Genomic DNA, 15,642 nt, shown 5'->3' with positions numbered 1-15,642 from the left:
GGCAGTGCCTGCAGTAGGACTGGTGAAAGCAGTGGAGGCAGCAGGGTTCGCTTTGGCCAGCGCCCGGAGCACGTGCCTGCTCCAGCTTGTAAACGCAGCTGGAAACGGAACCAGAGCGCCTCTCTGCTCCTTCCACACCTTTTCAGTGCAGAAAGGCGCGGGGGAGGCAGTGGGGGTGGGCTGGTGGTGTGAGGGAAGAGGCGTTCTCTTTTTTGCAAGCACTGAGTGGGTGGGTAGGGGGAGTGGCGGGGACACCTAATATACCTAATTATATTGTCGGTAAGGGACTCCGGCTAGGGGAGCCAGCCACTGGCTTTGTCACTCACTTGCTGCGGTTCCTGAACACAGTTCAGACGCTGCTAGGATGCGGAGCTGGGGCTCTGGGAGATATCTTGGGAGGAGTGGGCGATGTGCCACTTGGACAGGAGCTGAAGAGTCACATAGTTAATGATTCTAAGTGAGCTGCCAGCTAGCAGAAAAGTGAGCACAGAAACCCTCCAAAATGGACAGAGCTCGATCCGTGTTTCCTGGTGGGGGAAGAGAAGCAAACAAACGTTTTGAAAGTTCTCCCTGTAGATAGTTATGCCCTGATGAATGTGTACATTAACTAGGGGTGGGGGGAAAGGAACTTCCACACGGAGGAGTTCTAAGAAACACTGCTCCCAAATGTCCTAGTATGATTGGAGCTTTGGATAGGGTGTTACAGTTGGAGAAGTGATGAATTGAGCGAGGTAGAGGGTGAGAAAGACCGAGTCTATCATTATAATAATCATTATAAATGTTATTGAGTTATAACAATTGAAGATGCTGGTGCTGATATAATGTTTTATATATTTAAAACAAGTATGTTTTTTTTTCAAACGGCTCCCAGATCTCATTTTCTCCATTTCACACAAATTCCTTCATATCTTTTACTTTTCCCAACATACACACATATGCTCTTTCTCCCCAGCAGTCATCTGGATATGTCAAGTTTGTCATCTTTATAGTCATAAATATGGAATTATTTTTGTTTCTGCCACTGAATAAAAATATCATTACAATTACTGACATGGTTCATTTTAAAGAAAAGATAACCATTTAAATGAATACAAAACAGCTATTGTTGTTATGGTTATTAATGTCTGCCTGGATTGCCTTTATTTTTCCCTAAGTGAATTCACTGTGCCAGATTCTTGTAGCATCTGGATGGAAGATTAAAGAGTAGGAGAGCAAAGTGGAAGGGGTTGGCTCTGATGCTTACAGTACTAATGCCTGTTATTAAATTCCCAATCAAAATCTTGACAAGAAGTTTTTCTTGGGTATGTTTGGTATATAACAAAAGAATCATTTAGTTAGCCTTCTACCTTGCAAAGTTTTGCAAAGTAGCAATGTCTTCTGCCTCTATTGGCAGGTCTCCTTCTATAGGTTCCTAATTTAACTAGGTCACCAATCAAGTTTCCTTTCATTTAAAAAGATGTCAACCAAAACAGTGCATGTAAAACATCAAATCTGGGAGATGGAGGAGGGGAAGAATGATGAATGAAGCAGGGAAAGTTAAAAATGGTTTCAGAAGGGATTTGTGGATAATAGGGAATTTTGTGGGTCTAATAGTATCAAAATAACAATATTAATTCAAATACTATATGGCATATTTAGGCACCAGTCTTCCAGGGGGAGAAAAGTTTGCTTAATATTAATCTATATCCAAGTCATTTCTAGCTTAAAAATAGAGGCATCCAAACAAATTCTCTCCCACATCCTCTGACATGACTCTGTCCCAAAAAGATTTCACATAACACTTTTAATTAATGTTTCAGAAATCTAGAATAACCAATTCACTATATCATTCATTAATCAATGAGGATCTTCCTAGAGATCTATAACTAAAGTCCAAATTGAATATGTAGCCCTTTCTTTCCTGTGGAGGCAATCAGGGTTAAGTGACTTGCAGGTCACACGGTTAGTAAGTGTCTGAAGCTGGATTTGAACTAAGGTCCTCCTGACTCCAGGGCAGGTGCTATACCTACTGTGCTGCCCCTTTGTGTGGACCTTTCTATGGGAAACCTCCATCCCACTAAATGGGTCCTAAAAAACAATACTTCAGGGTAAAGAAGGCCATAAGCACACTGACCAGTATTTTTTGGTTATTCATTTCCATAAGAAAATCCTTAGATTTTGTTCTATCCACTTTCCTGAAGGGAAAAATCTACAAAGTGATTTTAACTGGAGAAATGATATGTTTTTAATATTTTCAATTTTACTTTTAAAAAAAAGTTTTTAGTTCTATATATAGGCTACAAACTTTTGAGTTACCTCAGTTGCATAGATAGATTTGAGACTTCTTTGATCTAATTGGTTAGTTCCATTATTTTTCTTGTCAGCAGACTAAAGTCTTTACCTCATCCCTTCTCAAACAGTGATGGGGGAAAAAGTGGTTGAATTGAACCAAACCTATTTCTGCTACTAAAAGCACAATTCAAAGTCCACACTCTCTGTATTGATGGTAGGTCAGTAGGGGGGTGATTTGAAGATAGCAAGGATAGTTTTATGTAAACTTTCCTAGTGAAACTTTTAAAAGTTTTATTTTTAGAACTTTCAAATGACAGACTAGGTAAAAACTATGTTAGAAAAAGCACAGAAAGGGTTGTGATGATGGGAATCAAGCCCTGGCATGGATGGGATTAAGAAAATTTCATTTTCTTACTTTTAGTACAACGAGTAATAAATTCCCTTACATGATTCTTTTTAGATGTAAGAAAAGTGAATAGAAAATCTCTTTGATAGGTAGACAGAGAGATACTGGCTGACATATGTAATCCTTTAAGGCCTGAAAAACACTTGACATAGATGACCTCATTTCATACTCACAATATTCATAATGCAGTAGGTGCTATGATTATACCCATTTCAGAGACAAGAAGAGAAACAATATGGTGTGCAGGATAAGGAGCTGATTTAGGATCCAGTAAAAACCTGTATTAAAGCTAAAGGTATACTTGAGCCAGCACATGTAGGCCTTTGAAAGCTGGTTGTTAAATTTCCAGTGTGAGCATTTACACCTTAGAAAATGGCAAATACTACAAACCAGGGCTTATCTCATTGTTTTCTTGATTACCTAGTCTTCAAAATGTGATAAAAAAAAATTGATGATGCAGTTAAATTTTAAGGTGCATTATGCATTCATTTTCCAAGAGCCAGTTATTAAACATGTGAAAACACAACCCCTAGAAGTACTGCCACGTACTGGCTGTGTGATCTTGACTAGTTGACTTCACTTTTCAGTACTCTAAGCCAGTAGTATCAAACTCATAGAAATGCAGCCACTAAATTGCTCATAATGATATCTGTGGCTGCTTAGTGAATTAGAAAAACCCATGTTAGCATTATCTATGTTCTATTGCATTTTATTTATTTTGTTTAAATGTTTCCCAATTACAATTTAATCTAGTTTAGGCTGCACTCAGTGATACCTCTACTTTAGTCATCTAAGAATATAAATCAGAGATGTGGCTGACCTGCATTGACAGAAGTTTCTCAAAAGGAGCTCTGTATGTGATTGAAATTACAGGTCCAGTATCATTCTCTTTTAGAAATGAAGAAAATCTTTACAATTAGTATCTCTGATAAAGGCTTCATTTCTAAAATATACAGGGAACTGAGCCAAATATATAGGAATGCAAGCCATTCCCCAATTGAGAAATGGTCAAAGGATATGAACAGGCAGTTTTCAGAGGAAGAAATTAAAGCTATCTATAGGCATATGAAAAAATGCTCTAAATCACTAGTGATTAGAGAAATGCAAATCAAAACAAGTCTTAGATACCACATCTCTCCTGTCAGATTGGCTAAAATAACAAAACAGGAAAATGATAAATGCTGGAGAGGATGTGAGAAAATTGGAACATTGTTACATTGCTGGTGGAGTGGTGAGATGATCCAGCCATTTTGGAGAGTAATTTGGAACTACCCCCAAAGGGCCATAAAAATGTTCATACCCTTTGACCCAGCAATACCACTTCTAGGGTTGTATCCCAAAGAAATTACACAAGCAGGAAAAGGACCCATATGTACAAAAATATCTATAGTGGCTCTTTTTGTGGTAGCTAAGAATTAGAAATCAAAGTGATGCCCATCAATTGGGGAATGGCTGAACAAGCTGTGGTATATGAAGGTAATGGAATACTATTGTGCCATAAGAAATGGGGATGATACAGACTTCATAACAACCTGGAAAAACCTACACGACATAATGCTGAGTGAGCAGAGCAGAGCCAGGAGAACATTATACACATCCACAGATATATGGATTCCATGAGGACCAACCCTGACAGACTTCGATCTTCTCAGCAACACAAGGTACAAAGACAACTCCAAAGGATTCACGATGGAGAATGCTATCTACATCCAGAGAACGAACTATGAAGTTTGAATGCAGATTGAGGCACACTTCATGCTCATCTTTTTTTCTTCTCTTTTGTTTTTGTTTTTGGGGTTTTTGTTTTGGTTCTGTTTCTTCTTTCTCGTGATTCATTCCATTGGTCATAATTCTTCTCCACAACTTGACTAGTGTATAAATTAATTCTATGCAAAGTTATACGTGGTAGTTATATGAGATTCCATGCCATCTTGGGGAGGGAGGGGGGAGGGAGGGGAGAAAATCTGGAACTCAAAAGTATGTAGAACCATGTGTTATAAACTAAAAATAAAAATTAAAAAAAATATATAGAAAAAAAAGAAATGAAGAAAGTGTGTCAGATAAAAGTTGTGACTTGACTTGGGCAACACAGATAATAAAAGTCTGAAGCGGGATTTGATCGATATCATCCTGTTTGTTGACACATATTGAGCACAATGCAAATCTATCTCTCTCATGGTTTCTCTTATTGTGTGTCTCTCTGTTTTTCCTATCATTTTCCCTTTCCCTCTCCTTTTCTCTTCCTTTCTCCTTCTCTCTCTCCCCATTCTCCTCTCTCTTCTTCCCTCTCTAGCTCTCCTCCTTCCTCACTCCTCCTTCATCTTTTTCTCTTCTCACCTCCTTCTCTCTCTCTCTCTCTCTCTCTCTCTCTCTGTCTTTGTGGCTCTCTGCCTTTAACTGTTGTCTCTCTTCATATATGTATAAGTCTTAAAAACTGTACTAAAACTGTTGGGATGTAAGCTCTTTGTGTTTACAATATAAATACTTGCATACCTATATGCATGCATATACATTACTGTAACGGCAAGCAAAGTGGGACTTTTCACTATTTTTTTTTCTTTTGGAGTGCTTCTTAGCACTAAAACAACCAAACACCTTTGATTGAGCTTTGCCTTTTTTGCCCTTTTTTGCTAATTAGGTCATGAGGGGTGTGAAACCCTCAAAAGTTATGAAGTGCTCTGACCCTGAGGAAGTGTATCTATACTCTGAGTTTAGCATTTTGTTTGGAGCTTTCATTCACTGGAAGAGTGTCATGTGATTTGACCAGAGGAGACTCTGGGTAGCCATTGTTAAGAGCCCCCCAGGTTTGAAAACACAGATGTTGGTACTTCTCTTTTTGGTAACTATGTATGTGATGTCTTAATCAGACAAAGCCTGTCTGTTGATCTGTTTGTAGTTTCTGTTTGTATTGGCACTGAAGTTCAGGGTGCTGACTTTTCCCCTGAACTAATTTTTAATTAACTAATTAACTAATGTTTAATTAAACTGAGATTGTTAACCCATTAAAGGTGCTTTCTTTAGAAAAGCAGATCAAAGAAACTGTGCTAGCAGCCCTCCTGTGTGCTCTTGTTGTTGGTCTTGTTACTGGTATTTCACATCCATAGCAGCTGCTAGCAACATTGTTACAATTATATATATGCACACATATGTATATAAAATCCTGTGTTTGTGTGTGTGAAAACAAAGCTATTTAAGGACTCTAGTAAACATTTATAACAGAAAGCAATTAAAATTATTATGCTTTCAGATACTATTTTGATGATGGCATTTAAATATTAAATTATGTGTTCTGACAATTCATTTTTATTGTTTTTCTATTTTCACCCAAAGTGGAACCTTTGGAATTCAGCATCTTGTATGCTATTAGATAGCTTCATCACTCATATGTTTACTTAAGTCGTAGTTGCAACAGAAGATAATTCTGTCTTTTGAATTGTGATGCTGGTGATCTTTTATAACATAATTGGGACCACTGTATTCTTGGGCTTTCATTTTTACAAATAAAATTATTCTAGCCATTGTTTCATCTCTCCAAATACCCTTTATAATGTTTGCATCCAAATATTTATTATTGTATCAGCATATTTCTCTTACTATGCTTTTTTAGTCCATATAGAAGAGGATGACCTAGAACTAGTCAAGATTGGATTTCTCTATTGGAAATCTCTCTTCTCAAGGATATACTTCCATGCAGTCTTTCCTACTGGAGGTACTTTCATGTTCTATTTTGACTATCTTACCCTAGATTCACAAATAAATAAATTATTTCTTTGTTCTTTATGGGATGATAGCTATGACCCTTTCCTGACTTTAAAATTCCTTTTAGTGGCCGTATTGTGAGGTCTTCTTTTCTCAGTAATACTGAGTCTTCTTTATAAGAGGATAGATAAAATAGTTTCCAGGTGCTTTCAAGTACTCTCAGTATATCTAGCATTTTTAAATTTTCTAACAGATAATATAATTAATAGAATATTGAAAGAGTTGTCTCCCCAACTCCCCAACATATCATCTCTTTTTTTCCATTTCTATTTAATAATCCTATACTGTATTTGTTTATATTATCAAGGTCAAATCCTAACAGTAGGAGACCACTAAACATTTCTAATTTTTAAATATTGTAAAGCATATTAAATATCAATGTTTTAAATTGTAATAATAAATTTGTGCTTAACAAACGAACTCTACTAAACCAATCATTAAATATGCATTTATACAGTAATGAACATTGAAAACACGAAAACATGTTCAATTAGTATGCATGAAATAAAACAATGTAACAGGCAAATCAGTGTGACTAATTATGCCAAGCACTTTGAAAGCATGATTCTATGACCAAATACCTATGGAAAAAATCCTGGATGATCCCCCATGTGTATCAAAGGTAGAAGAATGAATCCACATATATCAGGGTCACAGGTCACCAAACAGTATTTTTAGTCACTACTTGCCTCATTCCCACATTTGATAACAAGTTTAATCATTAATTTATTATCTCAAGATACAAGACAACTCAGGAAACATGTTTGGATATTTCCCTTGTTAATCTGTTGCCTGAGTCAACTAAGTTCAGAAACCCTAACCTAAGTTATCAGATGTTCTGTATTTAAAAATGTACAAAACCTTCCTTCTCAATAGGAGTTACTCTACATATTAAATCCCTTGATATTCTTGGGTTGAATAAATATTAAGATTCCTGAATCATAAATTGATTAATACTGATATTAATAAGCGCAATGCCTGGCACACAGAAGGTGTGCAAAAAATATCAACTGATTAATTAATGATATGAGTAATAAAACTAAGACTGGTCATTAAAAAAATAATCTCCCAGTCACTTCCTGTTATTGTAACAGTAGCTACAAATGACTTTTATTTACTTCTGAAAGCACAGTGATTCCCCATTTAGTTTATTTAAGGTATCAAATTCTTTTTGCAAGAACTGTCTTCATGCTTTCTCCAAAACAAAGGTTACAATAAATTCATAAATAAAAAGGTCACTCCATCTCCATCATAAAGAAAGAGACATTTTTTCCTCTCTGACCTCTCCAACTTATCTCCAACCATGACAGAAAATCTCTTTAGCTTCTTCCGGGTCCTTAATCTTAATAGTCATTCTCAAGATTTACTCCTTATGATTTTTTTAAAATAATATTTCTTTGTAAAATAAGAGCTGACAGTTATAACAAAAATAAGTTTTTGGTACTTTATCTTTCTCCCCCATAGTCTGTCTCACAAATCTTTATAGATCAAAGCTAAATTCATGTAGACTCTCCCCAGTTCCATAGAAAGAATCACTTCATCGAATGGAAATTACAACTGGAACTCCTAACTTCTCAGCTCTTAAAAAAGCAGTAATAGTTTGCAGTCTCTGTAGAAGACGTGGTTAAAATGGGTATTAGAGAGAGATAATGCTAAGGACTGGCTCTGTAACTCACTGTGAGTTTTTTTCTGTGAAACAGTTGTGGAGAGTAATTTTGAGTGCTCAGAAGCTAAGTGTCTTGCCTAGACACAACCAATATGTAGGAGAGATGGGGACTTAAACCTAAGGCTTCATGGTTTCAAGAAAGGCTATCTACCATACCACACTGCCTGTATAGAGACCTAGATAATTTACAAATGGGTGTAGAATCTCTTGAGTCATATATCTAACAAGACAAAGAACTAGACATTTTTTCCAATCCTCATGACCACCCAGACTTCTCTAACACAGGCATCTTGCACAAAAGATAAAGCAATTTCAGCCAAGGTTTAGGATACCAAGTAGCTCAATTAGGTAAATGCCAATGAACTAATGGCAGACAAGGCTTATTACCAATCCCTAACATAATCCTTTAGAACCTACTTGCCTATCACCCATCACACTCTGGTGGGGTTGAATAAGCCAGCAGAACTCAAGTCTACTTCCCCATTCCCCAATGCTACCAAAAAAATATCTTGCTGTGGCTAGGACTACAGCAGTCCATATTACATAGTAATTATATAGATAACTGAGGTACAAAGGGAATTGGGTATGTTTGTCAAAGTGTGTGTATACCCACTAGGCATACCTGTAGCAAAGGGCCCAGAATCCAAATGGAGTCAGTATTGTCCTTCCAATAGTCACTTGAGGCAGAAACTAAGGACTGTGAAATGAAAATTGTCCAATGTGGGATGAGGATGAAGTATCATTGAGGTCCAGCTCCAAGGAAACCACACTCAAATGGAAAAATAACTGAAAGTGAGCAATAGAAGAATATAAGGAGAGGAAAAGACTGAAATTACCAAAGATTTCAGAAAAGATATCTCAGTTAAAGATATTAATAACAAAATGAAATATGGTCTCCAAATCAGCTAAATAAGTCAAGATATCTATTAATAAATACTTCAAGATAAATTAAAAGTAATCAATATTTCTCCAGGCCTCAGAAGCAACATCAGAGTCCCTGGGGGCAACTGACCAAGAGGAAAGAGATAACATAAGAAAGAAAATTTTATGGTAAATGGCAAAAATAAATTACCAGGGGAAGAGCAAAAAGTTGATGAATTATACAATCAGGAACACAGGAACATCTGACCATGGGACAGTATCCCCTTTATCACTAACATGAATTGGTATTTGTAAGAGTGAGGCACAACAGAAAAGGGAGACCAAAGCACAACATCTACAGGGAAATTACATAGAAAATATTTAGAAGAAAGCCAAAATAGGAACCTTATCATCTTTAATTACATAAGGAACACAGTGACTAAAGAAGGACTAATAAGTATAACCACAATGAATCAAAGAATGATAGTTTACAATAAGCAAAAAAGGAAAGATAAATAGTGAGCAGAATGAAGGACAATTCTTTGGAGAAAAAAGTTCAGAAAACAAATAAGTAAGGTACAAAAATTTGAAAGGGAAAAGAGGAAAAAGAATCTTACTGAATTGTTTAACTTAGAGGGAAATATGATGGAAAGCATTAAATAATTATATAAAAGTAAAGAAGAAAAAGAAATAATAAGTTAATAAGAATTATAAACCTAGGTGAAAAGGAAGGACAGATTTCAAGGTAAGTGGAAGATGTAATGGAAAATGAAGTAACAAGTTTTGTGTTTACTGAGGAAGAGGAAAAATATCTGAATTTGGAAAAAATACTGTAGATTAATGGGGGAAAATATAAACATAAATTCCACAACTCCAAATATGAAAAGATTAGACAATCCAATGTCTTGAAAAATTGTGGCAGATTAGATGAAAATAAAGACCCACAATCTGTTGCTCATAAGAAACACACCAAAGAAATAAAGATGTTTACAGAATAGAAATGAGGACCTGACACAAAATTTATTTTGAATCATGTGAATTTTTGAAAAACAAACTGCAATCATTCTGTCAGACAAAGCAAAAATGAACATTTATAATACAAAAGAGCTAAAAAAAGTAAAATTTATTATGCTGGAAGGAACCATAGAAAACAAATCAATATTAACTTTATATGCTTTAAATGCCTTGTTTTATAAATTCATTAAGGATAAAACAACAGGATCACAAGAAGACATAAACAGGAATTCAATAATGGCAGGAGATTTCAATGTCCTCTTAGTTTTGGACAAGTCTAACAGAAATGTAAACAAAAGGGAAATATGTGTGTGTACATATACATATATGTACTTATACATATATATATACACATATGTCTATTTTTTTCTGGAGAAATCAGAGCTAAAAAACTTAGGATATCTTGAAAAGTAGACAACTAAGTAATACAAATATTTCTCAGCACCACATGGATTTTTATAAATATCCATGTATTAGGGTAACATAGCCAGTGCAAATGAATGAAAAAAGGAGAATTAGTAAAATATGATATGATAAAAATAGCAATCAGTTCAGAGATCACCAAAAAAACATAAACCAAAATGGAATCTTAACTATGAAATCATATATAATGATTGGATCAAAGAAGGAGTTGTGGAAACAATAATTAATTTAAAAAATGATAACTATCAAACAACATAACTAGTTTGTAGCTAAAGAAATAATCAGGTAAAATAAGTTTCTGCAAATATATTTTTATAAAATATAAAAAGAAGATTAATAAACTGGAAATGCATTTAAAAACCTGTAAAGCAAAGAAAAATAAATCTAAAGTACAAAAGAGAATAAGTACATAACTTGATTAAAAAGTATAAAATAATAATGACTATCTAAAGTGCTTTGAAAATGCTAATAAAATTTATAAACCTTTAGCCAATCTGATTTAAAAGAAGGGGGAAAATCCAATTAACAAAATAGGAAATGGACAGGGTCAAATTACAACAAAGCCAAAAGAAATTGTAAAAAATTCCAGAACCCACTATATACAGTTATATGCTAACAAATAATGAAAATACAAAATAAATACAGAAATGTTTTTTTAATCCCCAAATTCATAGACCAAATGGAATTCTTCAATAATCTAATCTCAGAAAAAGAAATAGAATTAGCTGTAAAAGACTTCCAAATAAAAATACTACTTGTCCTGATGGATTTACAGTAGAAATCTATTAAACTTTAAAATTAATACTAAATAAATTTTCTCAATATTTAAGAAGGAAAACACACTATTACTTTCCTTCTGTAAAGCAAACATAGTTCTAATACCTAAGCACAGAATTATAGACTAATATCAATAATGAATACAGATTCTCAAAATTAAGTAAAATTCTGTCAGACAATATCAATTTGTCCAAGAAATCATTCATCATGATGGAGTTGGATTTATAACAGGGATGCAAGGATCATTCAATGAAATACATCATTTAAAAATACAAAAGTACGGATTTTTTCCAACAGATTAGGGAATAGACTGTGACAAAGTACAGCTTTCATTTACTCTAAAAGTACTGCAAAGCATAGGCATAAAAGGACCATTTAAAATGCCATTAATATTATTTATCTAAAATCTAAGGAAAGTATGAAAAACAATGTGGACACACTAGAATAATTCCCAATAAATACAAGAATAAAAGCAAGGATACACACTTATCCTCATTCTGGATGTGTGTGTGTGTGTGTGTGTGTGTGGGTATACCCAGATATTTCTAGAATATGCTAGCAATAGAAATAACAGAAAGAAATTAAAGGAATAAAGATAAATAAACAAGAGATAAAACTATGCCTATTTGTCGATGACATGTTGATTTACTTAGCACATCCCAGGAAATCAAGAAAGCTACTAATTACAGAATTAATAGCTTTAGCAATGGTGCAGGATGAAAAACAAACCCTCAAATATTAATACCATTTCTACATAATAATAACAAAATCCAAAAGCTGATACCAAGGGACATGTATTCACAAAAAAACAACTAAAATACATAAAATATATGGGGATTGAGTTACCAAAGGACAAAAATTTCTTATATAGTTTCATTTAAAAAATTATCCATAAGAAACAAACCAAAACTTCTGTACTCATGGTTGGACTATATCAATACAATAAAAATGAAGATACTTCCAACGTTAATTTATATTTTTATAACAAATTATGAAACATATTTTACAGAAATTGACAAAATGCTATAAATATATTTGGAAAAAATAAAATATATTTAATATCAAATGAAATAATGAAAACAAGTAGAGATTAAGGGGGAATAGCACTTTTAGGCTTCAAAATATGTTAGAAAGTAGTACGGTTGATCAATGGAACAGATTAGGTAGATTAGCAGACACTTTAAAGTCCATAACCAAGAAGTTCTCATCAAAGTGTTTATTTTTATAAGCCAGCCAGTAAGTACATTAATTCCAAGGAAAAATAATGTACCTAATACCTACAACAATATAATGGAAATTGTGCATGCCTAGATCACCTGAGATTGAGGTCCTCATGTGAAGATGGCAGGTATCTTCTTCCGGGGACATTCTGCTTTCCACTACCATGTGGAACAGTCTGTTTTCATTGGATTTGTAGCTGGAACAGGCTGCATCTGTAAAACTAGCAAATTATACAGGCAATTAGAACAGGCCCTATTGACCTGAACTTTAGGCATCACACTGAGTTGGAAGGAAGTGTGTGTGTGTGTGTGTGTGTGTGTGTGTGTGTGTGTGTGTGTGTATTCTAGATAGTAGAGCCTCAGGACCTCAGAGTTCTAGCCATGGCACCATTGGCTGTAGGATTCCAGGCTGAATGCTGCTGCTAGCCTTTGGACTTGGAATTTGGGGGCACTGAGTTAATATAGTAACTGAGTTAAGCCAGGAATCTAATTTCTTTCCCCTTTCCAGAAAGTGAGCAGGTTTAGGGGAAATTATAGCCACCAGATATGGAAGGAGGGACAGTTTTTATATTTGTTCTTGCTATACATTTTATATAAATATTCCTTTGTAAAAGATAATCTTTTTGATACATGGTTGACTGGAACTGAGGTGCAAGGCCCACATAAATTAGGAGAGTACCATTAGTGGAGACTTGAGCAATGACAGAGAGGAGACACTCCCCAAAGCCAAACAAAACTCGATGGTATAGTAGAATCCTGAAGGAGGAGTGAAATGTAATGCATTTATATTCTAGGCAGTAAGAGCCTCTATTACAACAACCACCACATAATAATTGAAAATGAATGGTACAAAATCACAGAAAAAAAAAGAAATTTAAGAAGAAATTCCCTCCATTCCTTTGCAGAGCTCAAAGGTCTATTGGTGTGAGACACTGCAGATATGTCAGGTTTTTTTTCCAAGTACTGATAGATTTTGTTGATTTGTTTTTCTCTTCTTTTTTGATTTAAAAAATGTCATAAAGAAAAACTCTAAGGGAGAAGAGGGAAAAGGATACAGTGTGAAATTTGGGTTATATAAGAACAAGATATCAATAAAACATTACTTTAAAAAATTCCTGCTTTACAGATGAGAAAATTAGACTTCAGAAAGATAAGCTTTTTCCATAACGTCATACAAATGTACTTTAGAGCCCAGGACTCAATTCATTTTTTAAAATGAATCTTAAAAGTTATCCATTTCTACTATGCCCAAACTCATCTTCAATGATTCCTAAATTATATAGCTAAAAGTTAATGAAAATAAGAAATGAAAGAAGAACAAGCATCTTTGGATTGGTTTACTTATTTATTCTGTTGTTTGGTTTTCCATTTCTTCTGTTTTTAGGTAACATGATTTTTAGGTTACACCAAAATGACATCTGCAGCCAGCAGACTCCTAGAGACGGAGTCCGAATCCTTCTGAACTGGACAAAAAGCTCACCTTTCCGAAAATACAATGAATTCCTACTGGGGTCTTATCAAAATTTTTTGTCAGTCTATTTGGCAAAGGCAAGGGTTTTCCCTCCCCTATCTGTATTCAGAAATAGATTAAATATAATGACACCAACATTGTGTGTGCCTTTAAGTGGCATTTAAATTACTCAGCTGCTTCTCATTCTTCCACATAGAACTTCAGAATCATTATTTAAAATAAATCTTGGAAACAAGGTACTGTCTACATGAAAGACAATTATGTCTTATTGGAACTATTTTTTGACACCTTTTATCTTGAGGAGACTTATCTCTTCTGCTTTGATATCTACCATTACATAATTGTGGTGATTCGAGAGAATTCTGTTGTCATATGTTTCCTTTTCTTTTTCACATGTACAATCATGTTAAACATATTTCCACATTAGTCAAGTTATGAAAGAAGAATAAGAACAAAAAGGAAAAGCCACAAGAAATAAGAAACACAAAAACAACAATAAAAAAGTGAAAATAAATGCTTTGTTCTGCATTCAGACTCTATAGTTCTTTCTCTGAATGTAGTCAGCATTTTCCATCATGAGTCTTTTGGAATTGTCTTAGACCATTGTATTGCTTGGAAGAGCTAAGTCTACCATAGTTGATCATTGCACAATGTTGCTGTTATTGTGTATAGTGTTATTCTGGTTCTACTCACTTCACTCAGCATCAGTTCATGTAAGTCTTTCTGAAATCCACCTGCTCATAGTTTCCTATAAAAAAATAGTAGTCCATTACATCCTTACACCACACTTGTTCAGCCATTCCCCAATTGATAGGCATCCCCTCAATTTCCAATTCCTTGCCACCACAAATGTTTCCTTTTCTTAAAATTGATTTATTACTCTGAAAGCAAAACTTATTTCAAGAAAAAGCATCATCAATGCAATTACAAATCCTGTAATCTGTTGAATTTACATCTTATTTTATACTCCTATATCTTTCTTTCTGGCTCAATGCAAAATACCCATTCTCACCAGGGAATATAACTGACCTTTAGAAAATAAAAGTGTTCTTGCATTGTCATACAGATAATTCTTTATAACTAAAAGAAGCAACTGTTTATTGACAGTTGTCTGTCCCTTACTTCTGCATCTCCTTCACTAGATCATCTCTCATTCCCTGCTCTCTATGTTTAATTAAGTATATCTCATGGTTCTGTCCTAGACCCTCTTCACCTTCTCTCTGTCTCTGTCTCTGTCTCAATTTCCCTTCCTAGATAGATTTCTCTGTCTCTCTGTTTTCTTGTCCCTTTCTATCTTTGAGCTCATCATCTTCTATTCCTTCAATTATAATCATAGCTAACATTTATATAGCACAAGGTTTTCAACATATTTTACAAATATTATCCTATTTGATCATCACAACAATCCTGGGAGGTAGGTTCTAATATTGTCTCCATTTTACAGATGAGGAAACAGGCACAGAAAGATGAAATGACTTCCCTGAAGTCACAGAACTAGTAAATGACTGAGACTAGATTTGAACACATCTTCTTGACTCCAAGGCCCACGGTACTGTTTATCTGCCTCTATCATTTCTTTGCAAATGACTCTCAAATCTACACATCCACTCCTTATGAGTCTTTTTTTTTAATTTAATTTATTTATTATATTTAGTTTCCAGCATTGATTTTCACAAGAGTTTGAATTACAAATTTTCTCCACATTTCTACCCTCCTCCCCACTCCAAGATGGCACATATTCTGGTTGCCCTGTTCCCCAATCAGCCTTCCCTTC

Source organism: Trichosurus vulpecula, chromosome 2 (assembly GCF_011100635.1).
Source record: "Trichosurus vulpecula isolate mTriVul1 chromosome 2, mTriVul1.pri, whole genome shotgun sequence".
Classification (NCBI taxonomy): Eukaryota; Metazoa; Chordata; class Mammalia; order Diprotodontia; family Phalangeridae; genus Trichosurus; species Trichosurus vulpecula.
The sequence above is the reverse complement of the archived record's forward strand: the minus strand, read 5'-3'. Positions refer to the sequence as shown.